This window comes from Staurois parvus, unplaced genomic scaffold (assembly GCF_062004578.1).
Source record: "Staurois parvus isolate SC_StPar_1 unplaced genomic scaffold, SC_StPar_1.0 ptg000453l, whole genome shotgun sequence".
NCBI classification, from domain to species: domain Eukaryota; kingdom Metazoa; phylum Chordata; class Amphibia; order Anura; family Ranidae; genus Staurois; species Staurois parvus.
This window is the reverse complement of record NW_028318249.1, coordinates 224,299-245,117: the sequence shown is the minus strand read 5'-3', so window position 1 is coordinate 245,117 and position 20,819 is coordinate 224,299. Positions and strand designations below refer to the sequence as shown.

At 46.8% G+C, this 20,819-nt stretch overlaps 1 protein-coding gene across 3 annotated transcripts in view; it reads right to left on the bottom strand.

The window, feature by feature from the left end:
* LOC149453048 (uncharacterized) overlaps positions 1-20,819 on the bottom strand; it is a 189,553-nt gene that overhangs the window by 51,577 nt on the left and 117,157 nt on the right. For all 3 annotated transcript variants that reach the window (XR_016314737.1, XM_089688737.1, XM_089688738.1), the window contains exon 3: positions 15,946-16,052. The gene's annotated coding sequence lies outside the window, so the exon portion shown is untranslated. The remainder of the gene's footprint in view (positions 1-15,945; positions 16,053-20,819) is intronic.

Here is a 20,819-nt window from a genome sequence, read left to right as displayed (position 1 = left end):
TACACTGTGAAGACAGTGAAGCATGGTGGTGCAAGCATCATGATATGGGGATGTTTCTCATACTACGGTGTTGGGCCTATTTATCGCATACCAGGGATCATGGATCAGTTTGAATACATCAGAATACTTGAAGAGGTCATGCTGCCTTATGCTGAAGAGGAAATGCCCTTGAAATGGGTGTTCCGACAAGACAACGACCCCAAACACACCAGTAAACGTGCAACATCTTGGTTCCAGACCAACAAGATGGACGTTATGGAGTGGCCAGCCCAATCCCCGGATCCTAATCCAATAGAAAACTTGTGGGGTGACATCAAAAATGCCATTTCTGAGGCAAAACCAAGAAATAGAGAAGAACTGTGGAATGTCGTCCAATCATCCTGGGCTGGAATACCTGATCACAGGGGCCAGAAGTTGGGTGACTCCATGCAACACAGATGTACAGCAGTTCTCAGAAACAGTGCGACTACAACCAAATATTCATTAAGTCATTCAAAGGAAAGCAAAATCTTCAAACATTTTTCAGTTTATATAGTGAATGTTTGAGTTTGTAAAGAAGAATACAAACACTGATATTTTTTTGAACAGTCTAATATTCACTTTTCTTCAATTTTTTTTAGAGGAACAACACAAATTTGATCTATTTTTCTTCATGTTTTGATGCACATGCTGGATCGAAATGGGGCTCAGGTAAGTATAAGGGGGGCTGGGGAGCTGCATTCAGAAGGTTTTTTTACCTTAATGCACTGAAGGCATTAAAGTAAAAAAACGTTCTGCCATTAGAACAGATTTAAACTGAACTCTGCATTAGTTCTTCGCTGTATGGTCTTCAGCCTTCCTGTGCAGAGCGATAAGGGGGTACCTATGGTCCTCCTGTATGGGGCCCAGAGCTTGCAATTCAACAGGGGTCCGTCGGCAGAGTGGGACCTTTTACTTCCATGTACTGCTGACTGCTCTCCTGGTCTGCAGCAATTAAAAAAACTTCCTGGGCCCCTGGCGGAGTAATCCTTGTGCTACAGTACCCGACAACTGAATTAAAATTTGTGCCTGTTTGTGCCTGTATCAATGTTATTGCTGTGAACTGCAGTTGGATGTTGCAGTTGCAGAACCTGCTCCAATTTTTAAGTTTGTGAGAGTAGCATTGAGTTTATTCTTGCAACACTCTTTATCAACTCCCCCACTGAATCTACCAACATTTATTAAAATACCAATAAAAACATGAAACGTACATCTTTGTGTTTTAGTGTTAATATACGCAATTGGAAAGTATCTTAGCTCAGTGATTTTCAGCTTAGATTAAGTACAGTATGTTTACTTTTTTATAATTCAATGTTTACCAAACACACCCTGCGGTGTGTTAATATATCTCAAGCATAGTTCAAAAACTTGCGGCACTTCAGAATACCAGTAATCCATCCATGTCATTAAGCCAATTTGGGTCACCTCTACCTAAGACTGAAAAGGCTCACCCAAAAGAGGTGACTCCACAATGGGAAAGGTCAAATGCTGAAGGTATCTCAAGTAGCCTTTGAACACAGCCGTCTACTATCTGATCCAAACGCCCTGACACCCTTCCTCCAAACAAATACACCAAAAAGTAAAATATACCCCAGGATTTGGTTAATAATTGCATTTACCAGCCTAGTAAAAAAATAAGTCCCATCACTGTGACAATGGGAGCAACATAAGTCTCAAATTTCTGTGTCATTGAGAGAAAAATAACCCCCATAATTGTTATCAGTGGGATTAATTTCAGTGGAATAAAATAAACAATGAAATGTCCATGAAATAAAATGAGCCCCATCCTTGGTATTAATGGAATAAAATGAGCCCCATCCTTGGTATTAATGGAATAAAATGAGCCCCATCCTTGGTATTAATGGAATAATGAAGCCCCATCCTTGGTATTAATGGAATAAAATTAGCCCCATCCTTGGTATTAATGGAATAAAATGAGCCCCATCCTTGGTATTAATGGAATAAAATGAGCCCCATCCTTGGTATTAATGGAATAAAATGAGCCCCATCCTTGGTATTAATGGAATAAAATGAGCCCCATCCTTGGTATTAATGGAAAAATGAAGCCCCATCCTTGGTGTTAATGGAATAAAATGAGCCCCATACTTGGTATTAATGGAATAAAATGAGCCCCATCCTTGGTATTAATGGAATAAAATGAGCCCCATCCTTGGTACTAATGAAATAATGAAGCCCCATCCTTGGTATTAATGGAATAAAATGAGCCCCATCCTTGGTATTAATGAAATAAAATGAGCCCCATCCTTGGTATTAATGAAATAAAATGAGCCCCATCCTTGGTATTAATGGAATAAAATGAGCCCCATCCTTGGTATTAATGGAATAAAATGAGCCCCATCCTTGGTATTAATGGAATAAAATGAGCCCCATCCTTGGTATTAATGGAATAAAATGAGCCCCATCCTTGGTATTAATGGAATAAAATGAGCCCCATCCTTGGTATTAATGGAATGAAATGAGCCCCATCCTTGGTATTAATGAAATAAAATGAGCCCCATCCTTGGTATTAATGGAATAAAATGAGCCCCACCCTTGGTATTAATGAAATAATGAAGCCCCATCCTTGGTATTAATGGAACAAAATGAGCCCCATCCTTGGTATTAATGGAATGAAATAAGCCCCATCATTGGTGTTAGAGAAATAAAATGAGCCCCATCCTTGGTATTAATGGATAAAATGAGCCCCATCCCTGGTATTAATGGAATAAAATGAGCCCCATCCTTGGTATTAATGGAATATAATAAATTTGCCATCATTGGCGCTAATGGAATAAAATGAGTCCCATCCTTGGCGTTAATGGAATAAAATGAGTCCCATCCTTGGCGTTAATGGAATAAAATGAGTCCCATCCTTGGTGTTAGCAGAATAAAATGAGTCCCATCCTTGGTGTTAATGGAATAAAATGAGTCCCATCCTTGGTGTTAGCAGAATAAAATAAGTCCTGTCATTGGTAATAATGGAACAAAATAAGCCCATTTTGGGTGGCAGTGGGAGCAAGATAAGTCCCATTGTTGATGCCAGTGAGCTAAAATAAACTCTATATTGTTGAAGTTATTTGGATAACAAAAACCCATATCTGGCATCAGAGGGATAGAAGCCCCATTGTTGGTGTCACTGGAATAAATTAGAAGAGAAAAGAGCTAGAGCCTCAAGGACTGCGAGGGGAGAGGTAAGTAATACCACCTGTTCATTCCCCCATGAACATGTAACCCTTGTAACGCATCAGGGCCCCATTGCATGAGTTTTTTTTTTCATTCTGGAGTTGGGATTTAATGATTGGTGTCAGCAGGATAAAATTAGCCCCATCAGTGTCAAGGAAATAAAATAAGTCACAATAAATAACACCAATCTTTGGTGTCACTGGGATAAAATAAGCAGAATTATTCATGTCAGAAGGGTAAAGTCATTGGTGTCAGTGAAATAAAATAATCAGAACCATTGGTGTCAGAGACATAAAACAAGCCTGGTTATCGCTATCAGTAGAATAGGATAAGGGTCAAATTGTTGTCAGGGGGAAGAAATAAGCCCCAGACTGTTCATACCAGTGGGATAAAAAGCAATATCATTGGGTGTCAATGGAATAAAATAAACACCAATGTAGTGACAACGGGTGTAAAATAAGCCTTAGCACTGGTGTCAGTGGGATAGCATAAACTCTAAGTTGTTGCTGTCAGTGGATCAAAATAAGCCCCATCTTGGTGCCACTCAGAGGAAACTAAGTTCCATTGTTAGTGTTGGTGTCAGTGGCCCTTGATTTCCTGCCCTGACACCTCGGAATGACCCCTATTGATTATACACCTGGAGTGCTCTCCAGGCAAGCCATTACTTTTCCACATTATCCCCAACTCAATTTTTTAATAAAAGAACATTATCAGATTTGAAATCCTTGTGATCTGGTAAAGGCCCACTTGGACACGCTCTCCCAATACCCGACTCTGTGTTGTCTACATCAGAGGAAGAGCTACATCTCCATTTAACCGCTTGCCGCCCTGCCACTGTGTTTATACGTGTGCAGGGCGGCAGTGGAGCGCAAAACCACGTTTAAAAACGGGTTCCGCGTTCCCGACACTTTCGCCGGCAGGGGGCGCGCGCGCGCTCCCGCCGACCCGCGGGTGATACTATTTGATCCAGGAGGGATCAATCATTAGATTTCAGCCAGTGATTTCTGGCTGAAATCATATGATCGGACCCTGTCCTATCCTGTCCTGTGTTGATATTTACACAGGGCAGGATATGATGTCATTCTTCTCTGCCTGGACACATTCCGTTCCAGACAGAGAAGAAGACATCCAAAAAGTGAGTACACAAGCACTACACTACAGTTAGAACACTCTAGGACACATTTAACCCCCTGATCGCCCCCCCCCCCCCCTCCAGTTAACCCTTCACTGCCCTGTCACCAGTGTTACTGATCAGTGAAGCGATTTTTACTGATCAGTGTCGCTGGCGACTTCCGATAGAGTTAGCGCCCCTCCCAGATAGCGCCAGATTGCCCGCCAGTACACCAGTAATCCCGTTTAACCCCTTGATCGCCCCCCCCTCCAGTTAACCCCTTCACTGCCCTGTCACCCAGTGTCACTGATCAGTGAACCAATTTTTACTGATCACTGTATCAGTGTCGCTGGCGACTTCCGATAGAGTTTGCGCCCCTCCCAGATAGCGCCAGTTTGCCCGCCAGTACACCAGTAATCCCGTTTAACCCCTTGATCGCCCCCCCCCCTCCAGTTAACCCCTTCACTGCCCTGTCACCCAGTGTCACTGATCAGTGAACCAATTTTTACTGATCACTGTATCAGTGTCGCTGGCGACTTCCGATAGAGTTAGCGCCCCTCCCAGATAGCGCCAGATTGCCCGTCAGTACACCAGTAATCCCGTTTAACCCCTTGATCGCCCCCCCCCCTCCAGTTAAACCCTTCACTGCCCTGTCACCCAGTGTCACTGACCAGTGAACCAATTTTTACTGATCACTGTATCAGTGTCGCTGGCGACTTCCGATAGAGTTAGCGCCCCTCCCAGATAGCGCCAGATTGCCCGCCAGTACACCAGTAATCCCGTTTAACCCCTTGATCGCCCCCCCCCCTCCAGTTAAACCCTTCACTGCCTGTCACCCAGTGTCACTGATCAGTGAACCAATTTTTACTGATCACTGTATCAGTGTCGCTGGCGACTTCCGATAGAGTTAGCGCCCCTCCCAGATAGCGCCAGATTGCCCGCCAGTACACCAGTAATCCCGTTTAACCCCTTGATCGCCCCCCTCCAGTTAAACCCTTCAATGCCCTGTCACCCAGTGTCACTGATCAGTGAACCAATTTTTACTGATCACTGTATCAGTGTCGCTGGCGACTTCCGATAGAGTTAGCGCCCCTCCCAGATAGCGCCAGTTTGCCCGCCAGTACACCAGTAATCCCGTTTAACCCCTTGATCGCACCCTCCCCCCAGTTAACCCCTGCACTGCCCTGTCACCAGTGTCACTGATCAGTGAACCAATTTTTACTGATCACTGTATCAGTGTCGCTGGCGACTTCCGATAGAGTTAGCGCCCCTCCCAGATAGCGCCAGATTGCCCACCAGTAATCCCGTTTAACCCCTTGATCACCCCCCCCCTCTCCAGTTAACCCCTTCACTGCCCTGTCACCAGTGTCACTGATCAGTGAACCAATTTTTACTGATCACTGTATCAGTGTCGCTGGCGACTTCCGATAGAGTTAGCGCCCCTCCCAGATAGCGCCAGTTTGCCCGCCAGTACACCAGTAATCCCGTTTAACCCCTTGATCGCCCCCCCCCCAGTTAACCCCTGCACTGCCCTGTCACCAGTGTCACTGATCAGTGAACCAATTTTTACTGATCACTGTATCAGTGTCGCTGGCGACTTCCGATAGAGTTAGCGCCCCTCCCAGATAGCGCCAGCTTGCCCGCCAGTACACCAGTAATCCCGTTTAACCCCTTGATCCCCCCCCCCCCAGTTAACCCCTTCACTGCCCTGTCACCAGTGTCACTGATCAGTGAACCAATTTTTACTGATCACTGTATCAGTGTCGCTGGCGACTTCCGATAGTGTTAGCGCCCCTCCCAGATAGGGCCAGTTTGCCCGCCAGTACACCAGTAATCCCGTTTAACCCCTTGATCACCCCCCCCCCCTCCAGTTAACCCCTTCACTGCCCTGTCACCAGTGTCACTGATCAGTGAACCAATTTTTACTGATCACTGTATCAGTGTCGCTGGCGACTTCCGATAGTGTTAGCGCCCCTCCCAGATAGCGCCAGTTTGCCCGCTAGTGCACCAGAAATCCCATTTAACCCCTTGATCGTCCCCCTCCCCCCCCCCAGTTAACCCCTTCACTGCCCTGTCACCAGTGTCATTGATTACAGTGAACAGATTTTTACTGATCACTGTATTAGTGTCACTGGTGACTTCCGATAGTGTTAGCGCCCCTCCTAGATAGCGCCAGTTTGCCCGCTAATGCACGGGATTTTTTTTACCAAAAACATGTAGCAGAATACATTTTGGCTTAAATTTATGACTAACTTTGAGTTTACGATATATTTTTTATAGCTGAAAGTAGAAAATATTGTTTTTTTTCAAAATTTTTGTGGTTTTTTTGTTTATAGCGCAAAAAATAAAAAGCGCACAGGTGATCAAATACCACCAAAAGAAAGCTCTGTTTGTGGGAAAAAAAGGACGTAAATTTTGTTTGGGTACAGCGCTGCATGACCGCGCAATTATCATTTGAATTAGTGCAGCGCCAAACAGCAAAAAAAGGCCTGGTCATTAAGGGGGGTAAATCCTCTGGGGCTCAAGTGGTTAATAAAAAAACAAAAAAAAAACAAACAAAATCAAGCGCAAATCAACACCTCAAACAATGCCTTAAATATAGAGTAAAAATCAATAAACATATGAGATTTTCAAATTAATTAAAGTGACTAGAGATGAGCGAATCGAACATGACGAAGTGGAATTCGTTTCGAAGATTGGGAAAAATTCGATTCGCGACGAATCCGAAAATTAGCTAACTTCGGATGCACGAATCGAATTTTCCCAAAAATGGCGGCGACATGTGTGGCGACGGAGCGGGGATCTCTGGGAAGGCGCGCAGACAAGGCGCGCTGACCCATAATGCATTCATTCATGACATGTGATCGCATTAGCCAATCAGCAGCCAGCCAGCCAGCACTGTGTAATGGTGGAGCTATAAATCGCGGCCATCTTAGAATTCTCCATTAGCCTCCGGTCATTCAAGAGAGACAGACCTGTCTGTATTAAGGGACAGAGTTAGGGCCACAGAGACTTTAGGGCCACAGAATCGTTACTCGGGGACACAGAATCGTTACTCAGGGACACAGAATCGTTACTCAGGGACACAGAATCGTTACTCAGGGCCACAGCTATCAAAGAATCGAAAATTTAAAGTGACATACACCCTTTTTTGTTTTGGTGGCTGTCGTGCACAGTTGGTGCTGCAGTTTGCCGATTGTGCAAAATAAACTGACTTTCTGCTTCACAACCACTATTGTACGTTCAAAGAGTTAAATCCATTTACACGCCGGCTGGCGGTAATATTTTTTCGGTGATTAGTGCATTCCAGTGACACAAACGTACAGTTTCCAGCCAACGGCAAGCTGCAATTGACCGATTGTGTACAATAAACTGACTTTCTGCTTCACAACCACTATTGTACGTTCAAAGAGTTAGATCCATTTACACGCCGGGTGGCGGTAATATTTTTTGGGTGATTAGTGCATTCCAGTGACATAAACGTACAGTTTCCAGCCAACGGCAAGCTGCAATTGACCGATTGTGCAAAATAAACTGACTTTCTGCTTCACAACCACTATTGTACGTTCAAAGAGTTAAAACCGGTTTTATTTTTGGGGTGCTTATTGAATTAAAGAGTATGTTAGACAACACGCAGAGGAGTGGCAGAGGAGGCAATGTTTCAGGAGCGAGCAGACGTGGCAGCAGAGGAAGGGGTCGAGGCAGCACTAGTCGCAGCCAGAGGCCAGTGCTCCCGGTGTCATCCAGCGGTCGTGTCTCCACCGACAACCCTGCCGTCATCGATTGGTTGACTCGGTCGTCTTCCTCTTCCCAGGTCACCTCTGACACCTACAGCCAACGGTCGGTGGGTACGTCAGACACAACCGTTAGTTGGCATGGCCCGGGAGCAAGCCCACTGAAATCACGTGTCCTCTACCTGCCCCTGTCCTTTGGTGTTCCCTCACCAAGCGAAGTATCGCATGCTGTGGGCTCAGCCCCACTGTACAGTGAGGAAGAGCTAACAGAGGGCGATCAGGAACGGGGGGAGACATCCGCCTCTTCAGCAGCCAGGCGAAGAAGTACTGGCGAGGAGAGTGGCTCGGTAGCCGGTCTAGAGACAGGTCTGTCTCCTGACCCACACGCAGCCGAGGGGGCTAGTAGTGACGCGGAGACCCTAATTGATGATGATGAGGCTGATCGCACTTGGCAGCCTCGTCGTCATCAGGCTATTGCTTCCGCATCATCAGGAGAAGAGGGTGCCAGCTTGCCAGCGAGCAAAACAGTCGGTGGGTTGCCCAGGAGGCAGCAGGGTCGCAGCAGTGTCAGTGGAGGCAAACGGCCACGGAGTAGAGCACCAGCTCCACTGCAGCCTACCACCACGGCCAGTAGTGGTGCCGGTGTGCACGGAGGAAGTAGCAGTCAGCCAGTGAGGAGTAGCGGGGGCAAAGTTTCCTACTCGGCGGTGTGGCAATTTTTCGTCAAGCCGCCCGAGGAAGTAAACGTAGCCGTATGTCGACTATGTGGCCAGAAAGTCAAGCGTGGCCAGGGGGCCCATGTTGGGACTACAGCGTTGCGTCAGCATATGCAGCGTCGCCATTCGGTGGCCTGGGAAAACCGTGATAAAGATACGGCGGTTCTGCCTGCCCCAGCCCCCGCTCCATCACCCGCTCCGTTACTTGCTCCGTCACCCGACGTCAATCGCCCTCTATCAGCCAGTCAAGGCTCCAACACCTCTGCTGAGGGGAGTTGTCGCTCGTTGGCATCTTCCGCTCGTTCAAATGCTCCTTCTCCTGCTACTCCTCTTCACGGATTCCGTCAGCAGTCTTTCTTGGAATCCGTTTCCAAGAGACAACAGCTTGCGAGCACGCACCCGACGGTGCAGAAGCTGAACGTCCTCCTGTCCAAGTCGCTGGTGCTGCAGTCCCTCCCTTTCCAAGTGGTGGACTCAGCACCTTTCCGAGAAATGATGGCTTGTGCCGAGCCGCGGTGGAGAGTGCCAAGCCGGCATTTCTTCGCCAAAAAGGCAGTGCCAGCCCTGCATTCACATGTAGAAGAGATGGTGGGCCAGTCTTTGAGCATGTCGGTCTCTGCCAAAGTGCACGGCAGCGCCGACGTGTGGAGCTGTAACTACGGTCAGGGACAGTACATGTCATTTACGGCCCACTGGGTGAACGTGGTGCCGTCACAGCCGCACCAGCAACTTGGAAGGGTCACGCCGCTTTTGCCTCCACGTTTGCACGTCCTTGGTCCAGCAAAGATGTCCGCCTCTACCACCTCTTCTTCCGCCGTGTGCTCAGCCGCCACCCCCGTGCCAAGTCCCATTACCCGACCGGCATATCACATGTGCAGGGCGCAACGGTGTCACGCTGTGCTGCACCTGGTATGCCTTGGCGAACGTAGTCACACAGGGGAGGAACTTCTGAGTGTAATGAACAGAGAAATCGACAGATGGCTGTCTCCGCGCAAACTGAAAATCGGAACCATGTTGACCGACAACGGAAAGAACATGGTGTCTGCTCTGCGTCAAGGAAGGTTGTGCCATGCGCCATGCATGGCTCACGTGTTCAATCTGGTTGTCAAGCGGTTCCTAAAATCCACCATCCCACTGCAAGACATCCTTAAAATGTCACGTAAACTTTGCATGCATTTCAGCCATTCCTACACCGCAAAGCACACCCTCCTTGAACTGCAGCGGCAGAACGGAATTGCACAGCATCGCCTGATCTGCGACGTTGCAACAAGGTGGAATTCAACCCTACATATGTTAAACCGCCTTTACGAACAGCGAAAGGCCATCACCGATTTCCTGATGTTACAAGCGGATAAAGGTACTCCCCTGTGTAACTTAGATGTCAGCCATTGGCAGCTCATGCGTGACACCTGCCGCTTGCTCAGGCCCTTTGAGGAGGCCACGCTATTCGTGAGTCGGCAGGACTATGGGATGAACGACGTCATTCCTCTGTTGCACGTCCTGGAACAAATGCTGTTAACAATGGCTGGTCAGGGTGCGGTAGACGTGGCGCACAGATCTCAACGCCACATGACCCCTGTGGGGGCAGGACAGGAAGAAGAGGAGGAGGTAGAGGAGGACATTGGTGCTCAGGAATTATTGAGTGAAATGGGTGGTTTTTCCACTCAGCGGACAGGAGTGGAGGAGCAGGAGCATCTGGTAGAGGAGGAGGAGGAGACAGAGGACCCAGACGCACCGTGGCAGTATGCTGTGGAGATGGAGGCAGGGAGTCCCTCGCATTCCTTAGCACAAATGGTCCATAGCATGCTCGGTTGCTTGCGTAGCGACAGCCGAATAATAACCATCAGACAGAGGGATTACTTTTGGCTGTCCACCTTGTTGCACCCTCGCTACCGTACAAAAATGGTGGCCTTTTTCACACCTGCTGAGAGGGAGGCCAAAATAAAGTACTATAAAAACCACCTATGTAGTCAGTTGGTCTCTGCCTTTCTGCGCCAACGTCCATCCTCAGACACTGTGGGCCCTGTGCGCTCGCGTTCCGCTGCCATGGCAGCAGGGGAGGGGTGGGGTGGTAGGAGCAGTGGCAGCTCCACCAGCAGCGGCTGCCTCAGTCTGCAGTCGATGATGAGTAGCTTTCTTCACCAGCGCAGTGAGGAAACTACTAACCAGCCGCAGCAGCAGCAGCATCAGGTGGACCTGGAGCAGGACCTCAAACAACAGGCTTGGGCCTACTTGGACAGCACCCTGCCAACCGAGGTAGACAATCCCCTTGACTACTGGGCAACGAAACTTGACCTTTGGCCCCAACTAGCTGAATTTGCCCTTGAAAGGCTGTCATGCCCGGCCAGTAGCGTGGCATCGGAGCGCGTGTTTAGTGCGGCAGGAGGTATTGTAACTCCGCGGAGGACACGACTGTCCACCCAAAGTGTTGAGAGACTCACGTTTGTGAAAATGAATCAGGCGTGGATTAGTCTGGATTTCAAACCACCAGTTCCTGACACAACTGACTAAATCCGCCATGAATCATGCCCCAAACATGTTATTTTTAACATAGGCCTCTGTATGGCCTTCAATTTAAGCTGCTTACGCTTCGCCACTCTGCCATGGGCCCCTGTACCGCCTCCTCTTGCTGCTGCCAGGTCCAGAGTGTGTCATGGGTCCCTGTACGGCCTCCCATTGCTGCTGACTTCATCGCCAGACTCTGCCATGTGCCACTTTCAGGTCTCCTTACACTGTTGGTGGGTTCCATTTTGTGATAGGGTGCTGTATGGCCTTCCATTGCTGCTGCCTCCACCGCCACCCTGCGCCATGTGCCTCTGTCGTCTGCTCACGCTGCTGACGGCTTCCGCTTTTTAACCGAGGCCTGTGTTTGGCTTCCGAATACTGCTGCATCCACCGCCACCCTGCGCCATGTGTCTCTGTCGTCTGCTCACGCTGCTGACGGCTTCCGCTTTTTAACCTAGGCCTGTGTATGGCTTCCGAATACTGCTGCCTCCACCGCCACCCTGCGCCATGTGCCTCTGTCGTCTGCTCACGCTGCTGCCAGGTCCATACTGATTCATGGCCCCCTGTACCGGCTCCTCATGAACGTGGTTCAGCGGGTTTGCATCACTTAACGTCAAATCGTTGACAAACGCTGGGACGTTCAGTGTTGTGCGCATTAAGCCAGACACCAAAGGGCAGCACAGACCTGTTATTACTCGCTCAAGCATGGCTGAACAAAACCAGTCTCTACCACAAATTGGACCCAGACCTGCCCAGGGTCTCGTAAGTAGATTGCACGGAGGAGTAGAGTTCGTTATTGGAATTAACTGTGAGGGACTTTTAAACCTAGGCCTGTGTATGGCCTTCAATTGAAGCTGCTTCTGCTCCGCCACTCTGCCATTGGACTCTTGATAGTCGTCTCCCCACGCTGCTGCTGGGGGGACTTTTTAACATAGGCCTCTGTATGGCCTTCAATTTTAGCTGCTTACGCTCCGCCACTCTGCCATGGGCCCCTGTACCGCCTCCTCATGCTGCTGCCAGGCCCGTAATCTGCCATGGGCCCCAGTACCGACTCCTCATGCTGCTGCCAGGCCCGTAATCTGTCATGGGCCCCTGTACCGCCTCCTCATGCTGCTGCCAGGTCCAGAGTGTGTCATGGGTCCCTGTACGGCCTCCCATTGCTGCTGTCTCCATCGCCACACTCTGCCATGTGCCACTTTCAGGTCTCCTCACACTGCTGGTGGGTTCCATTTTGTCATAGGGTGCTGTATGGCCTCCCATTGCTGCTACCTCCACCGCCACACTGTGGCTCCACACTCTGGTTTTGGCCCCGTGACTGCCCAAATGAGTGAAGTGTGCGGTGATTCTAAGATCGACGGCACTCATCTGCATGTCATACTGACTGACAGTATTATTTCTCTTCCCCAGCAGACTCCAAGGGCATTTAAATTAAAGGTACAGTGTTCTGCACTAATATAAAGGCTCTCTGAAGCCTAGAAACACCCTTTTTATAAGTTAAATTCGCAGCGAATATATTCGACTCGAATCAAATTTATTCCGCGAATTTGGCGAATCAGCCGAATCGAATTTTTGAATAATTCGCTCATCTCTAAAAGTGACCTTTCAAAAAAAAATTCCTTTTTAAAAAAATATCATTCATATTACAGTGTCCAAATAAAAGAAAAAGTCCTTTCTCCCCAATCAATTGTGAAAAAACAAATATCCAAGCAAAATGATGCTTCCACCAATCACCAGTGAAAAACCAACATCAACCGCACTCACCAGATGATGGTGAGTATTGCGCCTATTATGATGTTATGGACTCCTAGACCCCCTTTATAAGCTTTCAGGGCTCCTTCCCACCATATAGGATATAAGGTATTTTCTCCCACTCGCTCCTACCTTCTCCTCTCACCAAACTCCACAGCAGTGCAAGGGAAAAAATATATAAAAGTGTAATACTGCTAGTAAAAAATGCAATATTGGTAAAAATTGCCAGACCACTCACATTTGTGAAGATGAATAAAAACATCTATTTTATTGCCTCCATTGCCCCAAATGAGTTCCACTACATCCACATCTCATACCAGAGACCTCACAGCCTGCTTGTAGCAAGGGATGACAGGATACAGCTCCAAAGATGGTCGCTTGGAACACACCGCTTGGCGTGCGTTCCACTCACCGGAAGTGACGCAGGACGTCAGGGCAGCAGACCGGAAGTGCGTCGACACGTTTTGCCCCACCCACAGGGCGTTCTCAAGACACACACCTCCAGTCTCAGGCCGCTTAAATAGCAATAAAAGGTCCCTCCCCTTCTCTTCCACAGGTCAATAAAGACAAATATGTAAACTACTAGCTGTCATCCCTTGCTCATACCCTGTGAGATTCCTTCAAAGCAGTGTTTCTCAACTCCAGTTCTCATGGACCCCCAACAGGTCATGTTTTCAGGATTTCCATTATTTTGCACAGGTGATTTGATCAGTTTCACTGCCTTAGTAATTACCACAGCTGTTTCATCTGAGGGAAATCCTGAAAACATGACCTGTTGGGAGTCCATGAGGACTGGAGTTGAGAAACACTGCTTCAAAGAGATATCAAATTGAATAGCTCAGATCTCTATCTACTCGTTAGTTCAACCCCACAAAACTTTATTATAAACTTGAACTAACCATGCCCAAACTCATAAGGAGACCCGAGACATGCAAATGAACTTAAAAACATATCACAAAAAATGATTACATATGTAAAGAGGAAAATCAAAATTAAAAAAGAAATAAAATGTAAATATATAATATACATTATAGTATGGATGTGTAAATATACATATTGAGGAAACAAATACCACAAAAGATAAAAACATAAAAAAAAAAAAAAAAAATTTAAGAGAATATAAAAATAAAATTAAACATAAAACTAAAATAAAGAAAAAATAAAATAAAATAAGAAAATAAAATTAAAAATAAAATAAAAAAATAAAAATGTAAAATTAAATCAAAATCAGTATAAATAAATATTGTTCCCTCTATATATATACCCACCCAAAACAATTAAATTTCACTCAGATAAAGCTACCAGTTAGATAAATAACAATTAATGTCAATCTCTGCGTTTAACCCTTTAGGGATCAAAGTCCCCATCTGGTAGATCCATTTTGTTTAATTTTGAGAAATACTTTTAACCATATCACCCCCTCTCCATGGGGCATCCATCCTATCTATCCCACAGAATTTTAAAGATGTAGGATCCCTATTATGATAAACCCTAAAATATTTACATCTCCATTTAATATCTAAAAGGGAACAGGGAAAGGGATATAGATGCCAATTTGACCCACAAACAAGTGCAGAGGATGTACCTCTTCTCTCTGATACTCCTCAATCTGCTCCATAGTTTAAGGACCGGTTCACACTATTGCAGTGTGGGAAACCGCATGTGATTCGGACAGGAATCGCACTGTATTCCTGTTCAAATCACATGCCATTCTTTGCAGTCTTTCCCGCAGGAAAGGTGCATACCTTTTTTTTTTGCACTGAAATCAGGACTCATGGGTGTTCACAACTATGTGATCTGACTCACCCGAACCTGCAAACCTTTTTGGGGTGTCGTTCACTTAATATGTTGCTAAACCCCGGACCCTGCATTCACTATACCTGGTCTCCCACAGTACACTGAACATGGAAATGCAATAATTTTAGTAAAAATAAACTGCTAAATACGTTTACTCAACAGCATTTAGAGCGGTCTTGTGACTTCTATCAGCATCCAGCTGAGCACTGGTAATCTTGTAGTAGGAGTTTACATTCTCCTCTCACTGTCTTATGAGGCTACATGACTGATAGCCAGGGGCTACAACAATGACCTTTGACCCTCTGTCTGCACAGTGCTGATTGGCCTTGTGCCGATCACATGCACCCTCCCAAAAACAAAAACTCTCTAGCAATGCTCTGTGGAGCATGTGCAGAGCGTCTCCTAGGGCTTTGTACTATCAGAAGATGTTTTGGGGGTAGTGGGAGAAGGGGAGGATGAGAGAAGACAGGATCAAAGAGACTTTTTAAACAATGTGGAGGATTAACCCCTTAAGTTCCACAGTGAGTATAACCAGCATACTTTACTGCATATACAGACTGATTTTACTGTTGTGGGTTTAGTAACACTTTAACACAGACACCTGCAGTGGTTCGCATAAACGGAGTGTGACTCTGATGTGGTGCGGGAAATTAAAATAATTCCCTGCAAATCCCGCACCACATCAGTGTGAACCAGCACTAAAATAACTATATTATTGGTGTCATTAGGAAAAAAAAGCTCCATCACTGGTGTCACTGGAGTAAAATAGGGCCTATATCAGTGTCAAAGGTTCAAAATACGTCTCAGATTGCTGGTGCCAGAAGGATAAAACAAACCCCATCATTGGTGTCAACTGGATAAAATAATTAGAAATATAAATTTCTATCACAACCCCATTTGTGATGTCCGGCTACATAAAGAAAACTAGTGGAGCCACCACATCTATGGACTGGCAAGCTGCAATATATTACATTTCTCTTCACTTTATAGAATGTGGACTAAAACATTAGAGATGGCACACAGAAGCCCCATGCAATCACTACACAGATGTCACATATTATGGGATGACAGTTTCATCAAGCCACAGTATCATCAAGTATCATCAAGTCCAATGATAAATCTAGAAACTCACCATAACTGATGTGCTCAGCACTCCGCCAGCTTCAAGACTTGTGCTCTATACGGTGACTTGCACTTTATGAATCTGAGCGTCAGTGGGGAACCACGGCCTCTTCTCTGCTGGAAGAAAAAAAATGCACAAGGTAAGCATGCCATAGTGGGCAAATACTGTATACTGCTTATGGAAAAAGTTCCTGGGAAGCCCAGCGCTCCTCAGCTTTAACCCCTTAACGCAGGCGCCTCCTGGCTCTTTAAGAGGCTTCTAATCATGTGACCACGATGATTGGCTGTCACAGCGGTCACATGATCAGAAAGCTCCGGATCGCAAGTAGAGATTGGCAGCGCGGACAGCGACATACAGGTACATTGCTGGTCCGCAAATGGTAAACCTATCACATACAGCTTTATACAAATCTTCTGTTTTTGTCATTTGCATACCCTGTTGGCTATGCTGCACACATGAAGGAAACATACGAACACATGGAACTCTTGCTGAAGCACATCCGGTACACCAAGTACAACTGGAATATCTGTGGTAGTGGCTCTGCTGCTTGGAATGCAGCTCACGTGTACCATGTACTGTTGCTACGTAGGCGAATGGGACAGCCATGCAATATGCTATGCTTCAGCCTTGCTACAGGTGTAGGCCACTACTGAAGCCTGGTTGAAAAACTCCCAGAGATGGCATCATCCCATCCTTTCCTGTTGCTAGGATGTTGCTAAGACACTTCCAGCCGTTACTGCTCACACCCACCATCACAGGAGCTCTCAAACATCCGGAGCAGGCATCCTCCAACAAGTTCCATCATGCCTCTACAAGTCATAGCTGTAACTGTCAATTTTGCAATGTCTTATGGGAAATGTAGTACAACAGCTAGAGAGCCGCAGGTTGCCTACCCCAGGTGTAGATGGTGACCCGTGGAGCACTTGAGTATCTTGGGGTTGCTATTGGAGACTTCAGAACTGTGACAAGAGACTGCTTTTCACCTTGGAGGCTTTGTGTACATGAACTGGAGTCGCATCATTGCGGTGCAGAGCCATAGGAGATATACAGTCCATGTGGAGCGCTCACACCTCTTCTGAATGATGATTATAGAAGGCCATAAAATAATAATAATCCCATACCCTGTCCAGTCCCATTCCAAGGAACAAACAGTAACTGCTCCTCTGTACTACAACAAAATGGCTGTCACACTTTTGTTGCCATGGTTACAAAGAGGGCTCACACTGGGCCTGTATGTTACTGGCCTGACCGCTAAACATGAAGATGTCTCCATTGTTATTGATAGGAGACAGGATATACCACAGTACTGACTGCACAGCACACGCCATGATACCTCACACCTCACTATACCGTATAATACCTCCCAAAGATATACAGGCCACACACAGCGCTGACATCGCTCCTTCTCACTGCTTACCAATGAATAATCATCATATAATGCCATACAACAATGAGAAACCCACACCAAGTGCCCGTCCCAGGGGACAACCTGTCTCCAGCAACAGACTCTCTGTACTACAACAAAATGGCTGCCAACCTCCTATTGTCATAGTTACACAAGAGGGTTCCCACTGGGCCTGTATGTATGGGCCGGACTACTAAATATTGGGGCGTCACCAGGAGAGGGGATGTACCTCAGTACTGACTGCACCATATATGTCATCATGCCTCACACCTCATACCTCACTATATCAGATTATAGCCCAGTGAGAACATCTCATTATACCTCACACCTCATTGTACCACATATACCTTCCACCTCATTATACCTCACATATAATACCTCACACCTCATTGTACCTCATATAATACCTTCCACCTCATTATACCTCACACCTCATTGTACCACATATAATACCTCACACCTCATTGTACCACATATAATACCTTCCACCTCATTATACCTCACACCTCATACCTCACTATATCATATTATAGCCCCATGAGAACATCTCATTATACCTCACACCTCATTGTACCACATATAATACCTTCCACCTCATTATACCTCACATATAATACCTCACACCTCATTGTACCTCATATAATACCTTCCACCTCATTATACCTCACACCTCATTGTGCCACAAATAATACCTCACACCTCACTGTACCACATATAATACCTTCCACCTCATTATACCTCACATATAATACCTTGTACCTCATATAATACCTCACACACAATACCTCACACCTCACTGTACCTAATTATACCTCATATAATACCTCACACTTCATTATAACCTCATATAATACCTCACATCTCGTTATATCTCACATAATACCTCACACCTCATTATACCTCACATAATACCTCACACCTCATTATACCTCACATAATACCTCACACCTCATTATACCTCACACCTCATTATACCTCACATAATACCTCACACCTCATTCCCTGACCTTAGGTCAGACTCTTCTTCATCCAATTACATACTTCAGAACAGACCCTCATTCATCCCATTACAAACCTCAGATCAGACCCTCATTCATCCAATTACATACCTCAGATTAGACCATCCTTCATCCAATTACATACCTCAGATCATACCCTTCTTCATCCAATTACAGACCTCAGATCAGACCCTCCTTCACCCAATTACAAACCTCAGATCATACCCTTCTTCATCCAATTACAGACCTCAGATCAGACCCTCCTTTATTCAATCCTTTTCCAGTAAAAGACCCAAAATCAGACTCCTAATTCATTATCTTGCTATGTCAGACTTCAGCCAAGGAAGGTCCTTCAAATTCTTTAGATCCAAGAGGCCATAACAGGTCTCTTCTTCCTGATAAGGAGAATTAAGAAATCCTTTTCCATCTAGTTCCAATCATAAGACTTAGAGCAGACCCTTCTCCATATTTGTTCAATACCAAACTTCACGTTACTGCCAACTTAACTCAAGATCCTAGTCTGTTCTCCTCCCCCAGCTTCAACCTCAGACATGACCTATCTTTCAGACTTCATTAACTACCTGCCGACCGCAGATAGCCGAATGACGGCTGCACTGCGGCCGGCCAGTTCTGAGTGGACGCCATATGACGTCCCCCCAGAACGCGCTCTCCTGCGCGCCCCAGGGGCCACGCACCCGGCGATCTCCGTGATCGCTGTGTCCTACGGACACAGCTGATCACGTGATGTGGTAAAAGGCCAATCACAGCGGCCTTTTACCACCTGATCAGCGGTGTCCAATGACACGCTGATCAGAGGGAAATGCAAGTGCCGGTTCTCGACTGCACTTTCCTCACGCTGTCAGATCGTGAGGAAAGTACTGCCGAGAACCGGCAGTTGTCAGAGCGGGGATCGGCACCGATCATCAGGGCACTGATGATCAGTGCCCTGATGATCGGTGCCCAGCAGTGCCACCCGCAAGTTCCGCCTACCTGTGCCCAGCAGTGCACCCACTAGCTCCGCCCACCTGTGCCCAGCAGATCACCCACCTGTGCCCAGCAGTGCACCCACCTGTGCCACTCTGCAGTGCCACCTACCTGTGCCCAGAAGTGCCACCTACATGTGCCCAGCAGTGCCACCCACCTGTGCCCACCCACCTGTGCCCACCAGTGCCACCCACCTGTGCCCACCCACCACTGCCACCCACCAGTGCAGCCCAGCAGTGCTGCCAGTCAGTGCCACCGGTCAGTGCCCAGGGGTTGTGCCAGTCAGTGCCCAGCAGTGATGCCAGTCAGTGTCGTCTATCAGTACCCATCATCAGTGTCACCTATCAGTGCCGCCTATCAGTGCTGCATATTAGTGCCGCCTATCCGTGACACCTCATTAGTGCTGTCTATCAGTGCCGCCTATCCGTGCCACTTCATTAGTACTGCCTATCAGTGCCCTTTAGTGCTGCCTATCAGTGCCCATCAGTGCCGCCTATCAGTGCCCATCAGTGCCGCCTCATCAACGCACATCAGTGAAGGAGAAAAAATGCCTGTTTGAAAAATTTTATCATAGAAACAAAGAAACTTTTTTTATTTATAGCGCAAAAAGTAAAGCGCCCAGTGGCGATTAAATACCACCAAAAGAAAGCTCTATTTGTGAGAAAAAAATGATCAAAATTTCATATGGGTACAATGTTGCATGACCGCGCAATTGTCAATCAAAGTGCGGCAGCGCTGAAAGCTGAAAATTGGCCTGGTAAATAAGGGGGTATAAGTGCCTGGTAGGCAAGTGGTTAAGCTCTTGGTCTGTTTTTTCCCCCTAACTGCAACCTTAGACTGCACTTATCTTTCATCCACCTTCACTTGCCAGCTTCATGTAAGGTCCTGGTCTGTTCTCCTTCCCCAAATGCAACCTACTGTTGCATATGTACTGATGCATAAAGAGTCAGAGGCATTGAGCACACTTTAAAGTACTGCACATGTCTGGCTGTACAGTAGCTGCATGCTCTGTAGGTTGGCACACTCTAGGCGAGTAAAAGATTGTCTCTTTGACACCTAGCCTGACAGGACCTCTTCATCAGATGATAAAAAGAACCATCTGCAATTTGGTGTATAGTAATAAATTGGATATGTGTGTTAGGTGGTTTCCCATCGCTATACACCATGACTTCACCAGCCAGCGTACCTCTGTTACCTCACTGCCAGTAACAGAATGAGATCCCACCAGACACAGAGCGCAGATCTCATGTGTATCCTGTTGTAACTCCTTCACTCTCATACCATATGGCTAGGTTGAAGGTCTCCATAATGCTGGTCTGGCCCACTTGCTATGGGAGGGGGACCGCTAGGGAGGGACCCACAGCAGCAACCCACTTACTACTGTAGAACACCTCACCTTATCTAGGTAACACGCCTCGATTGGTTGCCATGTGTCATGCATATCACATCCCTCTGCGAATGAGTGACGCGGTCGGGCGAGCGCTAGCTGTCAAAGC